Source organism: Pleurodeles waltl, chromosome 6, assembly GCF_031143425.1.
Source record: "Pleurodeles waltl isolate 20211129_DDA chromosome 6, aPleWal1.hap1.20221129, whole genome shotgun sequence".
NCBI classification, from domain to species: Eukaryota; Metazoa; Chordata; class Amphibia; order Caudata; family Salamandridae; genus Pleurodeles; species Pleurodeles waltl.
In genome coordinates, this window is record NC_090445.1 from 1,541,656,054 (window position 1) to 1,541,676,602 (window position 20,549).

The 20,549-nt window shown below is 41.7% G+C and overlaps 1 protein-coding gene across 2 annotated transcripts in view; it reads left to right on the forward strand.

Moving 5' to 3' along the window:
* Positions 1-9,876: 9,876 nt before the first annotated feature.
* PIK3CD (phosphatidylinositol-4,5-bisphosphate 3-kinase catalytic subunit delta) overlaps positions 9,877-20,549 on the forward strand; it is a 479,399-nt gene continuing 468,726 nt past the window's right edge. Inside the window, exon 1 of one of the 2 annotated variants that reach the window (XM_069241165.1) lies at positions 9,877-10,004. The gene's annotated coding sequence lies outside the window, so the exon portion shown is untranslated. The remainder of the gene's footprint in view (positions 10,005-20,549) is intronic. The other variant, XM_069241164.1, reaches the window with a different exon arrangement.

Genomic DNA, 20,549 nt, shown 5'->3' on the forward strand with positions numbered 1-20,549 from the left:
GCAGCACCTCTGTTTCCAAGATGGCAGAGGTCTGGAGCACACTGGAGGAGCTCTGGACACCTCCCAGGGGAGGTGCAGGTCAGGGGAGTGGTCACTCCCCTTTCCTTTGTCCAGTTTCGCGCCAGAGCAGGGGCTAAGGGGTCCCTGAACCGGTGTAGACTGGCTTATGCAGAATTGGGCACCTCTGTGCCCAACAAAGCATTTCCAGAGGCTGGGGGAGGCTACTCCTCCCCTGCCTTCACACCATTTTCCAAAGGGAGAGGGTGTTACACCCTCTCTCAGAGGAAGTTCTTTGTTCTGCCATCCTGGGCCAGGCCTGGCTGGACCCCAGGAGGGCAGATGCCTGTCTGAGGGGTTGGCAGCAGCAGCAGCTGCAGAGAAACCCCAGGAAGGCCAGTTTGGCAGTACCAGGGTCTGTGCTACAGACCACTGGGATCATGGAATTGTACCAATAATGCCAGGATGGCATAGAGGGGGCAATTCCATGATCATAGACATGTTACATGGCCATATTCGGAGTTACCATGGTGAAGCTACATATAGGTAGTGACCTATATGTAGTGCACGCGTGTAATGGTGTCCCCGCACTCACAAAGTTCAGTGAATTGGCTCTGAACAATGTGGGGGCACCTTGGCTAGTGCCAGGGTGCCCTCACACTAAGTAACTTTGCACCTAACCTTTACCAGGTAAAGGTTAGACATATAGGTGACTTATAAGTTACTTAAGTGCAGTGTAAAATGGCTGTGAAATAACGTGGACGTTATTTCACTCAGGCTGCAGTGGCAGGCCTGTGTAAGAATTGTCAGAGCTCCCTATGGGTGGCAAAAGAAATGCTGCAGCCCATAGGGATCTCCTGGAACCCCAATACCCTGGGTACCTCAGTACCATATACTAGGGGATTATAAGGGTGTTCCAGTAAGCCAATGTAAATTGGTAAAAATGGTCACTAGCCTGTCAGTGACAATTTGGAAAGAAATGAGAGAGCATAACCACTGAGGTTCTGATTAGCAGAGCCTCAGTGAGACAGTTAGTCACTACACAGGTAACACATACAGGCACACTTATGAGCACTGGGGCCCTGGGTTACCAGGGTCCCAGTGACACATACAACTAAAACAACATATATACAGTGAAAAATGGGGGTAACATCCAGGCAAGATGGTACTTTCCTACAGTAGGTCAGCAGTCCTTCTTCTTTCTTCAGGTTGCAGGAATCTGATTTACTGGGATCTGGGGAGCCCCTAACTACTGAATCTAGGGGTGTGTTTAGGTCTGGGAGGGCAGTATCCAATGGCTACTGTACTTGAGGGTGGCTACACCCTATTTGTGCCTCCTCCCTGAGGGGAGGGGGGCACATCCCTATTCCTATTGCGGGAATCCTCCAAAACCAAGATGGAGGATTTCTAAAGGCAGGGGTCACCTCAGCTCAGGGCACCTTAGGGGCTGTCCTGACTAGTGGGTGACTCCTCCTTGTTTTTCTCATTAACTCCCTTGGACTTGCCGCCAAAAGTGGGTGCTGTGTCCAGGGGGCGGGCATCTCCACTAGCTGGACTGCCCTGGGGCATTGTAACACGAAGCCTGAGCCTTTGGGGATCACTGCTAGGTGTTACAGTTCCTGCAGGGGGGAGGTGTTAAGCACCTCCACCCAGAGCAGTCTTTTGTTTCTGTTCTCAGAAAGCACAAAGGCTCTCATCCCAGGGGGTCAGAAACTCGTCTCTCAGCAGAAAGCTGGCACAGACCAGTCAGTCCTGCACTGAAGGATTGGGTAAAATACAGGGGGCATCTCTAAGATGCCCTCTGTGTGCATTTTTTAATAAATCCAACACTGGCATCAGTGTGGGTTTATTATTCTGAGAAGTTTAATACCAAACTTCCCAGTATTCAGTGTAGCCATTATGGAGCTGTGGAGTTCGTTTTTGACAAACTCCCAGACCATATACTTACTATATTTATAATGTCTAAGAATAGGCTTAGACACTGTAGGGGCATATTGCTCATGCAGCTATGCCCTCACCCGTGGTATAGTGCACCCTGCCTTAGGGCTGTAAGGCCTGCTGGAGGGGTGACTTACCTATGCCACAGGCAGCATTTTGCATGCATGGCTTCCTGAGGGGGATGGAAGCAAAAGAACTACAAACTCACAGACATGACTAATTGTAGAACAGCCAATTGTGTATACCTGATTTGTTGTCCATGTACATTGGGTTATGTTGGTGAGACAGGTCGGGAAGTTAGGGTAAGAATACTTGAACACATGTCTAAAATCGCGCAACGACAAGGAGGGAGCTCCCCTAGTTCAACATTGGAAACATCTTGGCCATAAGGTAGAAGATTTGACATGGACTATACTAGAAAAGATTAAGAAGTCAGGGTCAACTGAGGAGAGTAAGATCAGGAAGAAACAGGAGGTCTTTTGGATTTTTGCCCTAGACACCTGCAATAGAGGCTTGAACGAATATATCCCATGGGAAAACGCCATTGGCTAACTGTATCTGTGCTCCATGCTTAAAAACAACTTGCAGTTTCACTTATTTTGACATAGCCTCTCCCCTAATACCAACCAGGAAAGAATAGTTCAACTCAATGGAACTCTTTTCATCTTTTTCTCTGTTAAGTTATCCTAAAAAAAAGTGGATCCCTGACCTCATACTCTTTATATGCTACCTATGGCCACGTAAAGCTAACAATTAAGCAGCTTCCACACCTCTTTGTATTTTTTTCTTTGTTTTAAGACCATTTTGGATTATACATGCGGCCAATCTGACGATCATGGGATAGAGCTTCATCTTCAGCAATTGCCATACTAGATGCAGGTGATTTAAACGCTTTCATTCCTAAAAAAAATGTTTGTCCTGGCCTTTTGAAAGGCCCGCAACTATTTGAAGTTTAGTGCAGCCTCATTGGTATTCTGGCTCTCTCTCTCTCTTTATAGATTACAGCATTATCTTCTATTAGAACTATAATCTCATAACGACTACAAGGGACATTTTCCCTATATTTCCGAAAGCGGAAGTATCTCATCTGAGAAACTATATTTGACCCTCGCAACAGGTATTATAAAAGATAATTTACTATTATTGATCCCACAGAGCACATGGTTTTATGTTTCATAATTTTTGAGGAAAGTGAGTGATCATTTTAGGGCTCTGTTCTATACAGTAACAACCTATTCCATTTATCATCCCTAAATTGATCCAAGCTTTGGTTTTACATTTTCACATCTGTTCACCTCTTGGACGCTTTACTAACCTTATGTTAGCTAATCTTTCCCCCAGAAAATCTTTTTTAGACTAGTTTTATTTAATTTACTGTTTCTCTCACATTGGTGTATTTCATTATATCAAGTGCATGTGGGTAGTAAGTAGACACTGGAGGCGTGTCTTTTCGTATTATTAGTGTATAGTTAAAAAGTCTGTGTTGATATAATTAGAGACTCCTGTACCTTAAGTTTCGTTTGTATGTTTGTCTACATCAGATATCATCCATTTACACAGCATATATCCAGAACTTGGCACATGAAGTTGTCAGAATGTTCATCGTTGGGTCCACATCAGTAATGGATTAGAAGACTGGAAACTGCCCTGATGAAGGTGGCCTCAATATTGGAGGATTACCGAAATGCACGTAGGCTATAGGTTCCTACTGTATCTTGTCTGAGATTGTTGTATCATCATTATTGGACTTGGCCATAGGTCCTTACTGTATCTTAGTCTGAGATTGTTGTATCATCATTACTGGACTTCTACAAACTAAATCTTTAGTGACACACATTAGGACGTATATCAATTGTATTTATACTTGTTGTTGTAGGAATTGTTTGTCATTAGGAATATTAAGTTTTCTGTATTGTATTTTATTGATGTTTTAGTATGATGTGAATGTGGGATGATTGAGCTAGTCGAATGTAATTTTTGTATTAGGTTTTATGTATTGAGTATTTTGTAAATGAATTAAATAAATAATGTATTGTTGATATAATTCTTATCCTGAGATGGTATATTTTGATAGGTATTTAGCCCAAAACGTACATTTAAGTGTTCAATGTTTATGCGACATACATAACTATGTACATCTACACAAATTGTGATATTGTCTTTGAGGAATATCAATCCAGTTGTATTCTCAGTAGCTCATAAATTCGATTTACTTTACAGTTTCTATTTCCCTGCATGAGCTACGTTAATTAGGTCAGGTAACTCCATTGGTCTTCTACTTACATCCTGAGGGGGATGCCACGTCGACTTTGCCTTTTTCTCCCCACCAACACACACAATCTGCAATGGCAGTGTGCATGTGTTAGGTGAGGGGTCCCTTAGGGTGGCACAACATATGCTGCAGCCCTTAGGGACCTTCCCTGGTCACGGGCCCTTGGTACCACTGGTACCTTTTACAAGGGACTTATCTGTGTGCCAGGGGTGTGCCAATTGTGGAAACAATGGTACATTTTAGGTGAAAGAACACTGGTGCTGGGGCCTGGTTAGCAGGGTCCCAGCACACTTCTCAGTCAAGTCAGCATCAGTATCAGGCAAAAAGTGGGGGGTAACTGCAACAAGGAGCCATTTCCTTACACACAGGTTGTTTAACGATGCCCAGTTGTTCTTTGCAAGCATCTTTCCGTTCATCCAAGCAAACGTGACTGCACTTAGGTTGCAAATAACTCGTTGGGAACTGTTGAAGGCGATCAATGCCACTGAAGACCGCTTTAATGTGGTCAAAGAAGAGTTGCAAGCTATGAACGCAATGCTCATGCAGCATAGGTATGTGCTGGACTTGATGACTGACATAGAGGGAGGAGTGTGTTGCAAATACTGGCACTGCCTGCTGTACGTATGTCGTAGCTAACAATGTGGGCAATAGAACATTAACAGAGGCCATACAGACTTTGCATACCTCGCAAAAGAAGATGGTGGATGAGGGAGGTGCCCTGATGAGTGGTTCTTAGTGTGGTTCACTTGGATACCATCACGGATGTTAGGACTATTAAGGCGTGTTCCCCATCCTTGTGGTGGTTCTCTTGATGTATTGTATCTTCCAGTTAGTAATAGAATGCTGCAAGAGGGTTAGTCAGAAGCTGGGAGGGATGTTTACCACTAGACTGGTCAATAAAATGCAGGACGTTGAGGAGAACATATACACACTGAGAGGAGCATGCAAAAGGGAAGGTGAGCAAATAGTTGAAAGATCAACTAAAGGGGGGGATGTTACAGTGAATGTAAAAATGAGAGACGGCTCACTCTTGCTAATGCACAGATTAGCAGAAAGAATTGCAGAATTGTACGTGGTCATGGATAAACGCAAGCCCAGACTGTTTACAATGTCAGAATAAAGAGCAAGAATAGAGTGGGGGCTTGGCAGGAAGGCAGACACAAGTGGTAGTAGATAATTATAATTTGTAACACAGTAGAAATGGAAAGTCAAAGCATGCACCACAGGTCTGCATTGTAATACACATCTCTGAGAAAGAATGTAGATCACAGCAACACAAGGGAACAAGATAAGCCTATGGTTATACATTGCAGAGCAGCAGACGCGTAGGGAGGAAAGTACTGATATGCTTTAAAGTTTGAGACCATGAAGGACACAGTGGTTCAGACTAATACAAAAAAAGTTTCAATAACAGGTGCACTTCAACCACATTTTTGTATCATGTGATTAGATGTTATTGCAGAAACTATTGCTTCTTGCTGAAATATTAGAGATAACAATGTGCTAGAGCAAGTGCTTCATTTTTTATGCATGCGGACAAATAACACATTGTTGTGCTTTTGAAACTATATAAGACACTTTCTGTTACGTAGCAGGCTGAGTTCAGTTTCAGTTCTACAGAGCTCCTCTGACCTTTCGGCCATATTTGATAAAAACCCATACTATATTGCCAACCAGAATTGCGTTGCTTCTTTATTTCTTCTCTGACAACAGTAATGACTCAATTACTAATGGCAATCTTCATTACTCTTAGTCCTAGTTGTCCTCGTCCCAGTCATCACAAATGGTACAGGCCTTTAACATGGCTTGGTATTACAGAAAGTTCTAAGGGCATGCTAGTCCTTTAATGGCTCCCAGTCAGGGAGGGTGTGGCCAGGGGCTAGCATTTCCTGTTTTTGTTTCCTGCATGAGGTGGAGAAAACCCCAATGAGTGACGACAGGGACAGGGGGACTATGAGTAATGAAGATCACAGGTAAGTAATTGAGTCAATAATCAGGAACGCATTGTGGTTCAAACGAGTGAAGCCAAAAGTTGCAGTGAGCATGCAAAACAAGGTGTAAAGGAGCATGGAGGTAGCAGATTACTGGGAGAACAATCCAGCCCTGTCATAAGACCGTGCTCGGTGTCCCAGTTCACCTCATAGAGGCAAAGTTACACCCATCTTGAGCTTGAGGTAGCATAAACATTTGCACTCTTCCTCATGTCACAGTGATCATTTTATATGTGACAATCTATGCATCATGTTAATCAAAGTACTAATAGTTTAACTGTAGAGTGATGCACAGAGAAGCTATTTTAGTGTGCATTCATTTGGACTAATGACTTAAATGAGGAATTGGAGTTTAATAAAATGTTTGAAAGACTAAACTGACATTATGTTATAATTTGGGGTGTGAACTAAGTCCATATTGAAACGATATTGAATTTGTTGTAATAAATAATTTAAATGTGTGCAAAAATAGAGAAATGCAGCTCTGTGTTATACTGACTGAAATGTATTAAAGTTATTTTGTTTAAGGGTATTTTAACATGAATGCTAGTAAAAATGTATTAATATATTTATAGTTTGCATATTAAAATGTGTTTTCGTTGAATTTTCTGTTTTAATTCACTTACAATAGCGTGAGGCCTGCTAGGCCCAGTGTTTCGTGACTGTGCAGAAAATGTCAAATAATCTTGTTAACTTGTACTTTTTTTCCAGACTTTGCTCCCATGAGACGTTTGGTAATAGATATCTAATGTTTTACACACACAGAGTTGTGAGAATATGACCTTGGGTGTAGAGCATCCTGGACTGTGGACTAGCAATTTAAACATTTGTTTAAACCTTGCATGAAAGTATGATGATGGACGCTGATTTCATGACAAACTTGGTAAACCATGAAGAAGTTTCAAGTTGGAGTCATATGATCTATATTGGACGTTGCCCCTTCAACGTCAAATGAACTGTTGCTTTGATGAATCAGATTGCTGTAGGAACTTTAGTATGTCAATACCCAACTGGACTTTGGTCAGAATCCAGGGAGGTCTCACCAGAAGAGAATCCCTGGAGCTCTGAGGAGAATCTTTTGCCCCTTAGAAATGTATTTTACTCTCTTTGCCCCTTTGAAATGCCTTACTGAGACGTAGAGATTTTCTCCCTAACCCTGAAGAAGGTTCTCGGTGGAGCTTCTGATATACTGACACTTTCCCTTTTACTTACTTCTTGCCAATCTTAGTAACTTGTTGCCCGAGATTACCTTTCTCCAAATGATTTTTGTCCTCTTTGTTCTTTTTGACTTTTGCCCACATATGTCCCACCCCACACATATTCTTCCCTATTTGGCTAAACTGTAGGGTTTTCCTGTGCCCAGCCAAACGGAATTTGATGATTTGAATTGCCATAATGCTTGTTAAAACGAAGCAATGTTTTTTCTCTACATTAAATTACTTTATTGAAGTTTTGTATTGCCTTTGTTGAGTGCCTAGTTCTCTTACTGTTAGTCTGCCTGAACGTATTTTGTTGCCTTGGTCAGCCCTTGGCGATTCTGTATCTTTATAACTTTGTCTTGTGGATTGTCTACATGACTCTGAGCTTAAGTTTGTAATAAACTCCCTAACTTTATTCTGACTGGAGTTTTTCTTGTATGGCCACATGGGTCATACTGTGCAATTTAATTGGGTGGTATTGAAATTTTGATGTATGGTTCTACCACATCCCATGCTGGGTCCAAAGATCCGTTGACTTCGATGAGCATTGATTACTACGAAGGATAAAAATGCTCCAACGAAGGATAAAAATGCTCCAACAAGCTCAAGGGAAGAGGCCCCGACCCTGGGTGGAGCCGACGTGGACCTTGAGACAGTGACAGATGGACAGATGGGGAGGGGGGGGTTCGGGGGGGAGGGGGGCAGAGATATTACTTCAGGCCAAACCCAAGGCATAATCATAACTTATGTTACTTTTTTCAATAAGTTAGAGCCCGTGAAGATTGGCCCACCAAAGGTGAGGTCAGTGGTGGTCATGCCTGCAAACTAACATGGGGCGGCATGTAGAGGGCCATCCGTCTCAGAGGGCATGATGTCATAATGCACCCCTCAAGTTGGTGCGGCCAAGAGTATAAATAAATGGGAGTGGAATAGAAGGCAAGAGGACATAGGGTGAAAAGCCTGCCATACCTAATGTTACGTAAATATATCACTTTGTAAATGAAAAGTTGAAAAGAACAAGATTGTTATAACAGTTTTGTGTGAAAGTCACCACCACAAAGTGAGTGAAAATCTCGCTATCATTTTCAGCTTCTAATCACTTCTATGTCTGGCCTGTCCTGATTTTTGTTTTTCAAAATCTGATCACCATAGCGCTATAACCTACTTATATCTTAAAATTATGGACCAACTAAGGTGTACTCAAAGATGAGACATAAAAAGGTCTCATCTTTTACCATTCACTTATTATTTCATGATGCTCCCAATGCCTTTGAGCACTGGGGAAACACAGCCCTGTCAATCTAACACTATTTATCATTGTGTGCAAAAGGGGTGTGGCCTTATAGGGCTCAGCCTTGTACCGACAGCACTTTAAAAGGCTCTCTTCTCTTTATTTCAGTTTTATATAACTCAACCCGAAATTATAGGAGCACTTTACATGAGCACCAGTTGCATTACACAAGGACACATTAATTTTTCGGTAGCCACTGGGAGATGAAGTGATATGCCCTCAATAACAGGATTTTGAGCAAACACCAAGACTCGAACCTGGTTCCCCAGCTCCAATGTGGGCAGCCCCAAGCCATAATGCCTCTGACCTCCACAAATCCCAACAAGACCCCTTCAAAAACAACCAATTGCAATGCAATGGGTCTCGGGTTTGCTCGAGTTAGAGGTATTAGCATTGTAAATTACTAACTGGACTTTTCTTGCCAAATAAATAAAAAAATAAAAAAGTAAAACAGTTGACATAAACAAGCCAATTTAAAGCACCATTGCCACCATGAGCTTGAGTGCAAAGGAGAGACACACAGGAAAAAAGTTGACTCACAGTCAAACTTATTGACAAACTTGCCAGGGCCAATCCCCAAGGCGCGACAAACCTAAAGCATTTACCAATGTCATCAAAGCATTTTTAAAAGGCAAGCCCATGAACGAGTGAAAGTGATGGGCGTGGTTAAAAGCTCACTGATCGATTACAACACGTCTGAGGCTTGCGCGCTCGACCTAAAAACATAAAACAGAAAAAAAACAAAGAGTGCCTGAGGCTGCAGCTGATGTACCGAGGTGTTTTCACATCCCTTGACGTCAACTGCGTTTAGCCTGCAAAGAGGAGCTGAACAGACACTTTGTTAAAATCTTTCCAGCTCGCCTTTCCTCCCCTGCGTGAACTCAGCTCCTCACCGGGTGATCCCGTGCAGGAAGCCGAAATCACGTGACACCCAGTGGCACCCTACAAGCTAGCATGTCTGGGAACACCTCCATTCTAAGACGACAACCCCGTTTAACTTCACCGGAAGCTGACTTGTCTTTCTTCTATTTCCTCTCCCACGGGCCGTTTGTTTTTCCTGGTTCCATGCACTTTTGATGTTGTCTGGCTGGCTGTGACTCCACCCCCTCAGGTACCGGCGAGGGTGCTGATTGGTTGTAGGGTGTGGCACTGGCACCCTTGTGAATGGAGCCAGTCAAAGCCGGAGCTAGGCTGGCAGTCGCACTTTTGACAGCGGGAGGAGCAGGCTGGCGCGAGCCGCGCCCACCTTATGCTGCCGGGAGGGGCCGCGTTTGCTGTGGCTGTGCCGGCGTTTGAGCGGCAGGAGGGGCCTGGAGGTGAGTGGCGCACGAGGGGTCTGACTTCTGACCTTGAATGAGATACCACCACCCACTATTAGTCTCTTACCGGAACCCAGTGGGGAGGACCTCCCCTATTACCGCTAACAGTCCTTAGGCAGCTGTTGTCCTTGTAGACGCACCCTTAAAAATCGATGACAGTCTTCCCACATATTCTCAAAATGATGATGTAGAACATTCCACAGCTGAATCAGCCAACTGTGTTTGAATGGAAGGCGTGAATAGCCCCTTAATTCAACGATATTCTTTTATGAACTAGGAAACTTTTAAATGTGACACGTCTACATCTTAGTTCGAACCTGAGACTTTTAGGTCACCCGGTCCGTGACCCGCAAAAGGGAAGAAAACCCTCTCATACTATGATATGACTGCCAAGGACCTCAGTGATTCAGCACTCGATACCCCAACTATCACAGGAGGAGAGTCTCACAATAACCTGGCAGTTGTGCACGATTTAATTTACTCTGGGGTAAAACTATCCCCCTCTACCCCAACCACATGGCAACACTGGGTATAGGAGCTCCATAATTTGTTTTGCTGTTTTATATTAAGCGAGCTTGCTTTAAGTGCTTTCCCTGACCATCAGATTACATTAAACAAGGTTATGCATCAGTGGCCTCCAATCTTTTCTGTAGCAAGACCTACTTATGCTCAATGAAAATCATCCCAAGCTACTAGTAATGCTTGTGTTGTAATAGTGACCATACAAGACACAATTGCATTAGTGGCCACCCCACACAAGCTTGTTAGTAAAGATCACCTCAGTGCACCAGGAAGGGTTGCTAGCAATTATGTAAAAAAGGCTTTGCCAAGCTGTAGTGCCTCCATGTGGTAACACATAAGAGTCATAGCTGCAGTACCCATGGCACCAAGGTAATTATGATTAATTAATCTTCCGTACGCCGCTCGTTTTATCACACATATTAACTTTAAAGATATTTTCCAACTTCAACTATGTTTCTTTAAACTTCTGGAGCACGTTATGAAAATAAAAACACTTTCATCTTGAATACACGATTTTACATTTTTGTACACATCTATCAAATAAACCAAAAATATATAATTTAATAGGCTGGGGTGCACACAGGACAGCTACTTGCAGGTAGCTTGAGAGCTACCAGCAACTCAAGAATTACTTGTTGAAGCCTGTTATATATTTTAAGGCACAAAGAGATTAAGGGATTTCCTCAGAATCACAGGACATTGATAGAGCCGGCGCTGGAACTCAAAACTGTTTCACCAGTAACAGTGGGCGACTCAACAAATTAACAGGGCAAGCCAAGGGTCTTGCTTGTCTCTAAGTGCCCTTGCACAATGAGAGCCCAGGAAAGACAAGGAAATGTTTGTCATGTAAACAATGCAGCAAACATCATTTAAAATATCATAAAGCCTCTTCAAAATTAAAAAAGGAAAACACATTTCTTTAAAATGTGACATCTTTGACGTTAAATAAGTAACGTTATAGGTTCATTGAGAGGTAGTGAAGAAAAAGGGGAATTGGCAAAACAAAATATGTGCCTGGGATTACAGTATTTGGTTAAACTGTCAAACTGGGATTAAGCCCAGGGTTTCTGGTTTCAATTTGTACAAATCAGCCATGAAATTGGTATCTGTTTCTCTCTTTTTTTTAATCCCAAAAGCTAATTCTTTGTTTTTACCTTGGTGCACAAGAGTAGAGCAAGGGTGGCAAGCAGAAGCCACATGAAAGCTTGGCTCGTTTTGGGCTCTGTGTTCCAAGATGACCTCAGGCTGAACCAGATCCCACCTTTATTCCCCAATTGTCAAGGGGCGGCGCTCTGGCCGCTACGTCACATCTCCTCCCCATGATGTAAATACCAGATGCTCCCCCAGGCCTATATCTATTCCTCTTGATCATTGATAGCAGGACTCTGATAACGTAACACAGTGCAAATGCTGTTCCTGCTTAACATGTACTGTTTATGGACACTCAGTCCTTCCATGGCAACGAGTTCATCACTAATCTGAAGTTAACCCCCAACTATACAACACAAGGGAATTGCCCATCCAATGCATATTATAATAAAGAGAATCCCGAGTGCCATACACTTTGCAAGACAGAATAGGAAAGAAGTCATTGGACGGGAAGTCTTCAATGATCTAGCAGACTCACTCATAATATGCAGGCAAAATCCTGCCCTCACGTTATTCACTAACACTATATTGGGCCCCCCAGTACTCCAGTATAGTAAAATCCCCTCCAACACTCAATAATCTTACAGCTGTGGACCCTTAGATTGTTTTCACAGCACAGTAGTCACCCATGTTTGCCTACTGATGCAGACCTTCCAAACCAAATTGGTGGCGGGCACCAAATGGCTAGTCAGCCTGATTTCTGTGGTAGATATATTTCTTTGCTTTATCTAATCAGATACAATGGTTATCAACCTCCTACCTACATCCTTTTTATAAAATGAAAAATGGACATAATGTCATAACGTCCAGTAAGCTTTGACAGTGCTCTGGAAAGAGCACAATGGTGTTGGTGACCATTGACAAACTTTACGGCAACCCTCTCTGCAACAAATAAGGAGATAACTGAAAAAGAATCGAAGTCTTGTTATCTTCTTGAAGAATGATATAAAACCGAAGTGCACCGTTCCACATCATTACTTAAAACATGTTAAGAGACGTTACAATATTGGAATGACTGATAAAGACTTGTCATGGTGATAGGGTTTTTGCATGATTGTGACACCTTACGTTCATAACGGGTGAAGGTAAAAACAACACAAATTGATTTCTTCAATTGGGTGATGTGAAATCCAAGAGGTTTTTTTATAATTTGATCAGCTTGTTCATGAAAATCGTATTGGTAAACTGGATTACAAATGCTTTGAGTGTCATGGTGCTGGTAAAGGGTTTATTTTGAAGGGAAAAAAAGCGACATTCCAGCTGCCTCTGGAATATTTTTCCATTACATTCTTTTGGTTTTGTGTTTCCGTTGAATTATGACTCATCAAAGTACAAACTCTTTGAGTTGTGTCCCCATACGAGTGGGCTGGCTCTTTACTGAAGGGGTCCAGGTCGACAAGTTTTCATGTTCATTCTGTCCTTTGGACAAGTAGACTCAACCCCCTGCAGCACAAACCCTTTGCCTGCCAGTTTACAGTACTACATTATGGATCAAACAAGGGCATAGTCTGGAGTTCAAATAATATTTATGTCCATATGTTAATGCTGTTTGAACATGTATTTATGTTCAGTAATGCAAATCCTTTATTATTAGGGTGAGGGCTCTAAGGACATGTTGTAAGCTCGGACTGCACTGCTGACAGTGGTCCCAGTATAAAAATGTGTACACAAGTTTGCAAAGTTTAACAATATGAGGCCACGTATAATGCTCCCAGAATTATGTATGTTTAGATGCATGCAAATATTTGCAGACGCTTGAAAGTAAGATTGAGGAATCTTTGGTTTCAAATTAAATGTTCACAAAAAATGGAACTAGGAAAAAAATGTTCTGCTTTGAACTAGTATGACATTTAGGGTACCATTCTTTGAAGCATCATCCACTAAAACGTGTTGCTGCATGTTAGTACTTCGAAAAACTATTCATAATTGAAAATCAGTGCAACCGATTTCAACAAGATTATGGGAACTATGAAAATAAACAATCATTGGCAAAAAAACAAGAAGTCTGACATAGGTGGTCAGCCTTTTGGATTTGTCAGTGCCTGTCTAATTTTGACATGGTTTTTGTAAAACTTTATTTTTGTGGGAGCTGCTAGGCCCTCACCATTATAACAAACATTGGCAAAAAAATTATAATATTTTTGGTCTCAGAATGCACACATTGCTACAGTAATCTCTAGCACCGAACAAAACTACTTTGTGTGCCTATATGCTTCTTGTGAAAGAGCAGAATGCTGTTACTCAAGGTGAAGCCAGTCTACCCTTAGACAGAGACAGAATTTTAATAAAAACAAAAAGGCAACAGTGATTTATATGCCATTGCATTAGTGCAGATTTACAGCTTTCATATTTGCAGAAGTAGGCCAGGAAACTGTACTCCTAGAAAATATTTGTGAACTGCATTTTAGCACACGCAGATATGCAGCTGTTGGTTTGCTCATGTGAAAACCAGTTGAGTGTTTACAAGTTCACTTTCCCTCCAACCACTTTTTCCCCAACAGTGGAATAACTTATTTCTGCTCTTGTCAGGAGTACATTTCCAACCTTTCTCATTAAAAGCTGGTGAAAACTCCTCTAACATGCAAGGTAGTAGGTTTACTAAGACTCAATAGCGTATTCCAACTCTGGAACTATTGCTTAGCGCCACCTCCAGCCCAAATGTGTAGATCTGTGAAAAGGTGACAAAATGCGGGAATTCGTAAAATCCAAACGCTACTCTATTAGGGTTTGAATTCTAGCATAACCAGAATTATGACATATTCAGAGAGGCCATTATCAGAGCTCTTATATAATGGAATTGCTGCCTTAATTTATCGCTGTACTATGTGGCAACAAAGGGACAAGTGTATTTCTTTACAGGACAAGTACATTTATAAAGGAGTCTGTCCCATAGACAAGTAGATATTTTATTAAATTCCTCACCCCGTAGTAGATCTAGTTAGATCAGGTTGGGCTCAGGGATCAAATTTTAGGGATGCCAACTCTGGATCAGATCATGTAGATACACATTCAGAGCTGGGTTGGATGGTTAGGTGACAAACATGGAGGGTATGCTTTTTCTCAGTTTATGCAGATAGCAGTCTTGTAAATTACACAGCAATAAATTGGCACCTCGACCTGATTTGTTAGGATAGAATGAGTATGCACTGGTGACAAACAACTCAAGACAATACATTGGTGCTAATGTAAAAGTGATCTGCCCCTTGTCTCATTATACCTATGCTGAGATAGTTTGCAAACAAGATGGTTGCCCAGCAAAGTTATGGGGGGTACATGGAGCAGATGAACGCGCAAAGCACTTTGAATTTGAGCATGAAATAGACTCAGGATACTCTAGAAGAAAGGAGAGTGGAGCATGGGGGCAAAACCAGAGATGATTGAGGAAAGCAGATGAATGGATGCAGGAATAGGAGCTTAATGCATAATCTGTGGGGCTTCAGAGCACAAAGGCCATTGAAACACTGAGCTCACCCAGGCTTTGGAAGAACGTCAGGCGTTAAACAGATTTAGAATTGGGGAGTAACAACAGAGACAGAAAATGTCCTTCTCTTTTGTGGATGTGTCTATTGAGCTGAATCTGAGTCAGAAGACAGCATAACCCAACAATTTAAAAACAAACTCTGAATGGAGGGAACCCAGCATAAATTCAAAGAAATCTTAGTGACTGATACATAAAGTGGGAAAAGTTTATACCTTTTGGCCAAGCTAATACGGTAGGTTGAAGTGGAGAAAGAATTGAAATAATTATTGACAAGATAGAGGCAGATAGAGGGAAGCAAGGGTTAGGGCACCAAGAAGGACACCTGAAATAACTGAGTACTCAATCTGACAACATGGCAATGACAGACATGGATTCCCAAACACAGAAGACAGCAACAGAGGATGAACGATAGAGCATACTCAGGGTAGAAGGTTCACCACACAACTGGAGTAATTTACATAATCAGTAATGGTAAACAAGGCCAGGAAGATTGGAGCCACCTATTGAGCAAGGAGAGTAAATTAAGCTGAATCGACCCCAACCTGAGCTGCAAATCTCACAAAAAGGTCTGCAGAACACCCCTATGTTTGAATGCCCTGTGGGGCTGAAGAAATGGGAGCCCAAAACCTCCACAATGAGAGTCTATCTGTTAAATCTAACCTGAAGGACAGCAAACATCACAGCTCTCTCTCACACTATACTCTGTCCACTCCCACCCAGAGCAACGACCCAATGCCAAATAAAAATATCAACATATGGACATTAAAGGATGTTTGATAGCCATGCTGACCCGTGGAGCTATAGCCAAAGAGCAAGCAGAGCACAGATCTGAGCTAATGCTTTCCAACCTTGATGTGCTCTCCAACCCACAGAAATAATACAGGAAAACACAGTTAGCCATTAACGGAACAGGCCATGCAAATACACTCTCCCCCTCTTAATTGAACCATCCATTTGTTAACCCTTTAACTCTGCCAATCTTTGTGGTTCAACAAACCTTTTCTTTTAATGTCGTGAATGAAAGACTAGAATAAGAGATCCCAGCATGGGCATGTACCTTCCATGTTATAGATGGGGGTTGGCAGAGAGGGGAGCAGACTTTTACTGGGAAAATGTGATGAGCATTTGTCACCATTAGTATAAAACAAGCATTTGCAATGCAATGGGTCTCGCATTTGCTCGAGTTGGAGCTATTAGCGTTGTAAACTCCTAACTGGATTTTCTGCCACATAAATTGAAAGAAGAAAAACAAGCGCAATCACACTATGTGAAACCCAGAACAATCGTGCTGCGTGGAAAATAAAAAGATAAAGTAGTGCAGAAGGCATGGCTTATGCATGCCTTTCACTACTGAAATCATGCAGATTTTAAAAGGCAAGCCCACAAACCAATGAAAATGACAGGGGTGACATGGGCGTGGTTAAAAGCCAAAAAAGAGATTACAACATTGACAGAGCGCTTGATCACTGTACCCTTAAAGGTGCATACTAACCAAATGCTAGAAAGTTGAGCAAGGTTAACTTTGTAATTGAAAAATGCTGCACTTGTTTTACTATCAGTTCTATTGCACGATAAATATGCTGTGGCATATTTTGAATATATTTTCTGAAATTCTCCTATAAGATAAATTTAGAAATTAGGCCCCACTATGGTTGGATCGGTCGGTCATTATTCTGACATTAGGTTAGATTAAGCATGTACTACTGCTAACCCAGAGATGGATCAGTCAATTATTTGATTTGTTTATTTGATATGAACTGAGTGCTTCAAACAGAAATAACATGCATACTGAGTCCTATTTCTTAGGATGAGTATTTAGTTTGTATTGATGCCATAACTGATGCATTTTTACCACCTTTATAAAATGATGGGTTCGAATGACCACTATACTGATACAACATATCAGATTAGAATTAATTATTTAGTGTGTGCATGATTTAAGAAAGGAATGTATGTCTTTATTTATTTATTTATCTTCTGCTCACAGTGCAGTTGTGTTAGAAAGTATTAGTGGGCTTTACGTGTGAGTAGGAATCAAACAGAAAATTAATATAAAGAACAGTGTGTAATGGACAACCCAGTAGGCATTTCATGTAGGTAGGATCCATCCAACAACATTATAGGTGTTCCTATAACCAGTGAACACGTTTTTAGCGACGTTGAAGTAGCACAAACCTATATAATTATACATGGGATGCTATCATTAATAAGGATGCATTCCACCAAGCAGTTTCAAGTGACATTAATATGTTTGCAAATAGACAGTATGAATGAAGCTCGAGTTGTGCATGTCACTTGAAACCTCAAAGTGGAAAACCTTCTTGTTATTGAAAACTACTCAACTACAGTTTTATATTATGTATGACTACACCCCCTACATAAACTCTTCTCTGCACATTTGATTCTTTGAACCAGCTTCTTGGGGATGACAGAGTACGAATGAACAATACTCAACATAGCCTCTCCTCCTTCAGCCACATCTCCCTAGCTTTACTTCAAGAACAGCTAATGCCATATGTCGTGCCACTCTCTCCCACCACCCTTGTTAAGAGCCCTTCCCTCTAACTAATACATAGAATATACCTGGTGGGCTTCAGCTCTGTCACTGCCCTCTTTAAAATACCCTTTCCACCCCGCTATAAATAAATAAAATAATACCTGTTGTCCTGTCTTACACTGTCATCACCCTCAACCGCTTTCCTTCCCCTTCAGTAGTGTAAGCGAAAAACCTGGCCTCTTGCTGTCTTATCACAGCATCATGTACAGCTTCCCTCCCTGCCTGAGACAGCACTCTTCTCTCTGTCAGAGCAAAGAGCTGGTGCCACACTTACATACTCCATGAGACTAGTGTCAGCTCAGCTTTGATGTGCCTGTCAGCGTGGGACCAACAGCTGACTGAGAAAATGGTGGTTGATGGGGGCTGAGTGCAGCCTGCATGTGTTTTTCAGGTTCCTCTGGATCTGTGGAGACCTGAGAGAAGCATAAGAAGGTGGCTGAGACCCTTACCCGCCATTCTGCCACTTATCCTTGGTCTCTGTAGTACTGGGAGAGATAGCGGGACATCTCTGACGTAACAGATGTTCTTGTATCATTGCAATGAATAACCTGATTGAGAACCAGGTACTCATGCTAATTGAACAATGGAGACTAACCTCTTAGCTTCTGAGGTCCTCTACCCCTCCTTGCTGAGCACCTTTTTCGATGTTTTGGGCAGTTCGTGTTGAAGGCTCTTTAACTTATTTTCCACAAAAGATATCCAGACCAAATTTGAGTTCTTTTTTTCTCCACATGTTGCGCATTCCAATTATATCCTGTTTGAAAAGTCTCTTGGAGAGAACCGGCAAAATATAGCACAATTCTTTTTTTTAAATTAGGAAACATGGTCAGGAAAGTGTTGTGCAAGTGAACACAATTTTTCTTCGTGAATATACAATTTTGCAGATTTCTGTGCTAAGATCACCATCTTCCTAGCTGTCTGAAACAAGCAGAGTTCTAAAAAAACATATTTGTTCTGCAGTTTCTGCAATTTTGTAAGTAGTAGTCTATTTTCCTTTTTTCTGTTGTTTCTAGCTACTTGCTGTTTGTGGTGGAACCTAGTGTGGAATGTTTGGATTTGCCCAGAGTGTTCAGTAAAGGAGTCAAAATTACAAATTCAAGAATGGATCATTTTTGTAGACTGCTTGTAGTTTTCCAAAAGTAACTAATAATTGGAACAAAAACGAATGTTAAAAAATTGGGAAAATGCAAATAAGTAATAATATTTTCTTCAGTAACGTTTTGCTCTGTGAGGCAATTTACAAAAGTAGTATATTTTTACATCCATCAGACACTTCTACTGGCAGAGATATTTCATGCTTATTGGTTGTCCAAAAGCATGTGTTAACTAGACTCAACAACTGAGCTGCAACCTATAATGATATTTCATTGTGTACCGAGCAGGCAGCAATTTATACAGTAAGCTCTAATGAATGAAAAATGATTCAGAAGAAAACCTATGCATTTTTAAATGTGGCCAAGGATGAATTTAGTCATAGTGATTATTTGTACAACTCTTAATTTGGGATTACTCATGCTATCATGTGATTCAGAGGGCATTTTGCAAAATATATGTTTTCTTGCACACTGGCTTACATTTAAAAAGTCAAAATGGAGAAAAATGCAGTTGATAATAACAAATGTTCTACAACTGTATTCCCACACTTCCTATGATAAAAATCTGACTTGTGTGGGTGGGCCTATCGACCGCAACAAGAAAAGTTTAAAACTATGACCATATGAAGTTGATGCCTTCCTCGAATTGTGCCAGGGTTGGCCTGTTCTTGCCTGAGGTGATCAGCTCAGCCACACAAGTGGGGCGCTGTTTTTATTGGGAGAAGTGTGGTAATGCTGGGTGGTAGGAAGTTTTGGGATCCATAGTGATACCAAGGCTTACTCCCACAGAAATGTGAAGAAAATGCATGGTTTTACTTTGGTTAACATTTCCAGGGTGTCCTGAATACGCGAACATATGGGATCTGTGTAAGCAACAGCACACCTGCATCTTTAGAAATGTCCAGGGTTGGTAGGGATTCCTGGCTGCTGACCTGACCCAGAGCCTGAATGAGAAGAAAATTTGATTTCCACCCTCTACTGGTCCATATGTCAAAACTACACCCAAAATAGTTCAAAGTGCCACTCACTTGCCATGGGGATCGGGATGGGGATGCTCTAGGCCCCAAGGGGCAGAAAGACAGATGGTACTCAAGGGGTGAGGGTGCAGCCTGATGACAGAAAGTGCTCTACTCCACCTATTAGAAAGACTAATGTGTCTTTTGAGGGATTAGCACTTAACCTATGTCCCAGGGGGATGTACACCTTCATCACACAAATCCCTGCTATCCAGTGGGCGAATCACTTCTGGGCAATCCTAAAGTAGGGATCCACTTGGGAGAAGTATTTCTCTGGCAGTACCTCTCCCACACTTATTGGTTCTCAGAGGCAGACTTATGCCTCCGACCACTGATCAGACAGAAAGCAAGCTGTTTCAGTTGTGTGATACCACACAAAAAAAAAACTTGTGATGCAAGGGAATCTTTTTTTCGCATCCTGACTTTCTGTTTTCAAAAGTAAATCCTTTTGGTGCTTGCAACAGACGGGTTTTCTAGTTTAGTGTGGTAGACAAAATGTTCAAGTGCACCGTACGTAATGCTGTGGACGTGAACAGTTTGTCCATTACATTATAGAGGTTAAACATGCTGAACTACATAATAGAGCTGGGTTGCAAACAAGAGACTTTGAGTAGTCCTTTCACTACATGTGTGCAAGTACCATTCTGGGTAGCTGGAATTTGCTCCTGTTTCCTACTTTATCTAGGTGTATACCTCAATCGAATGACTTGCAAAGTTTCTGGC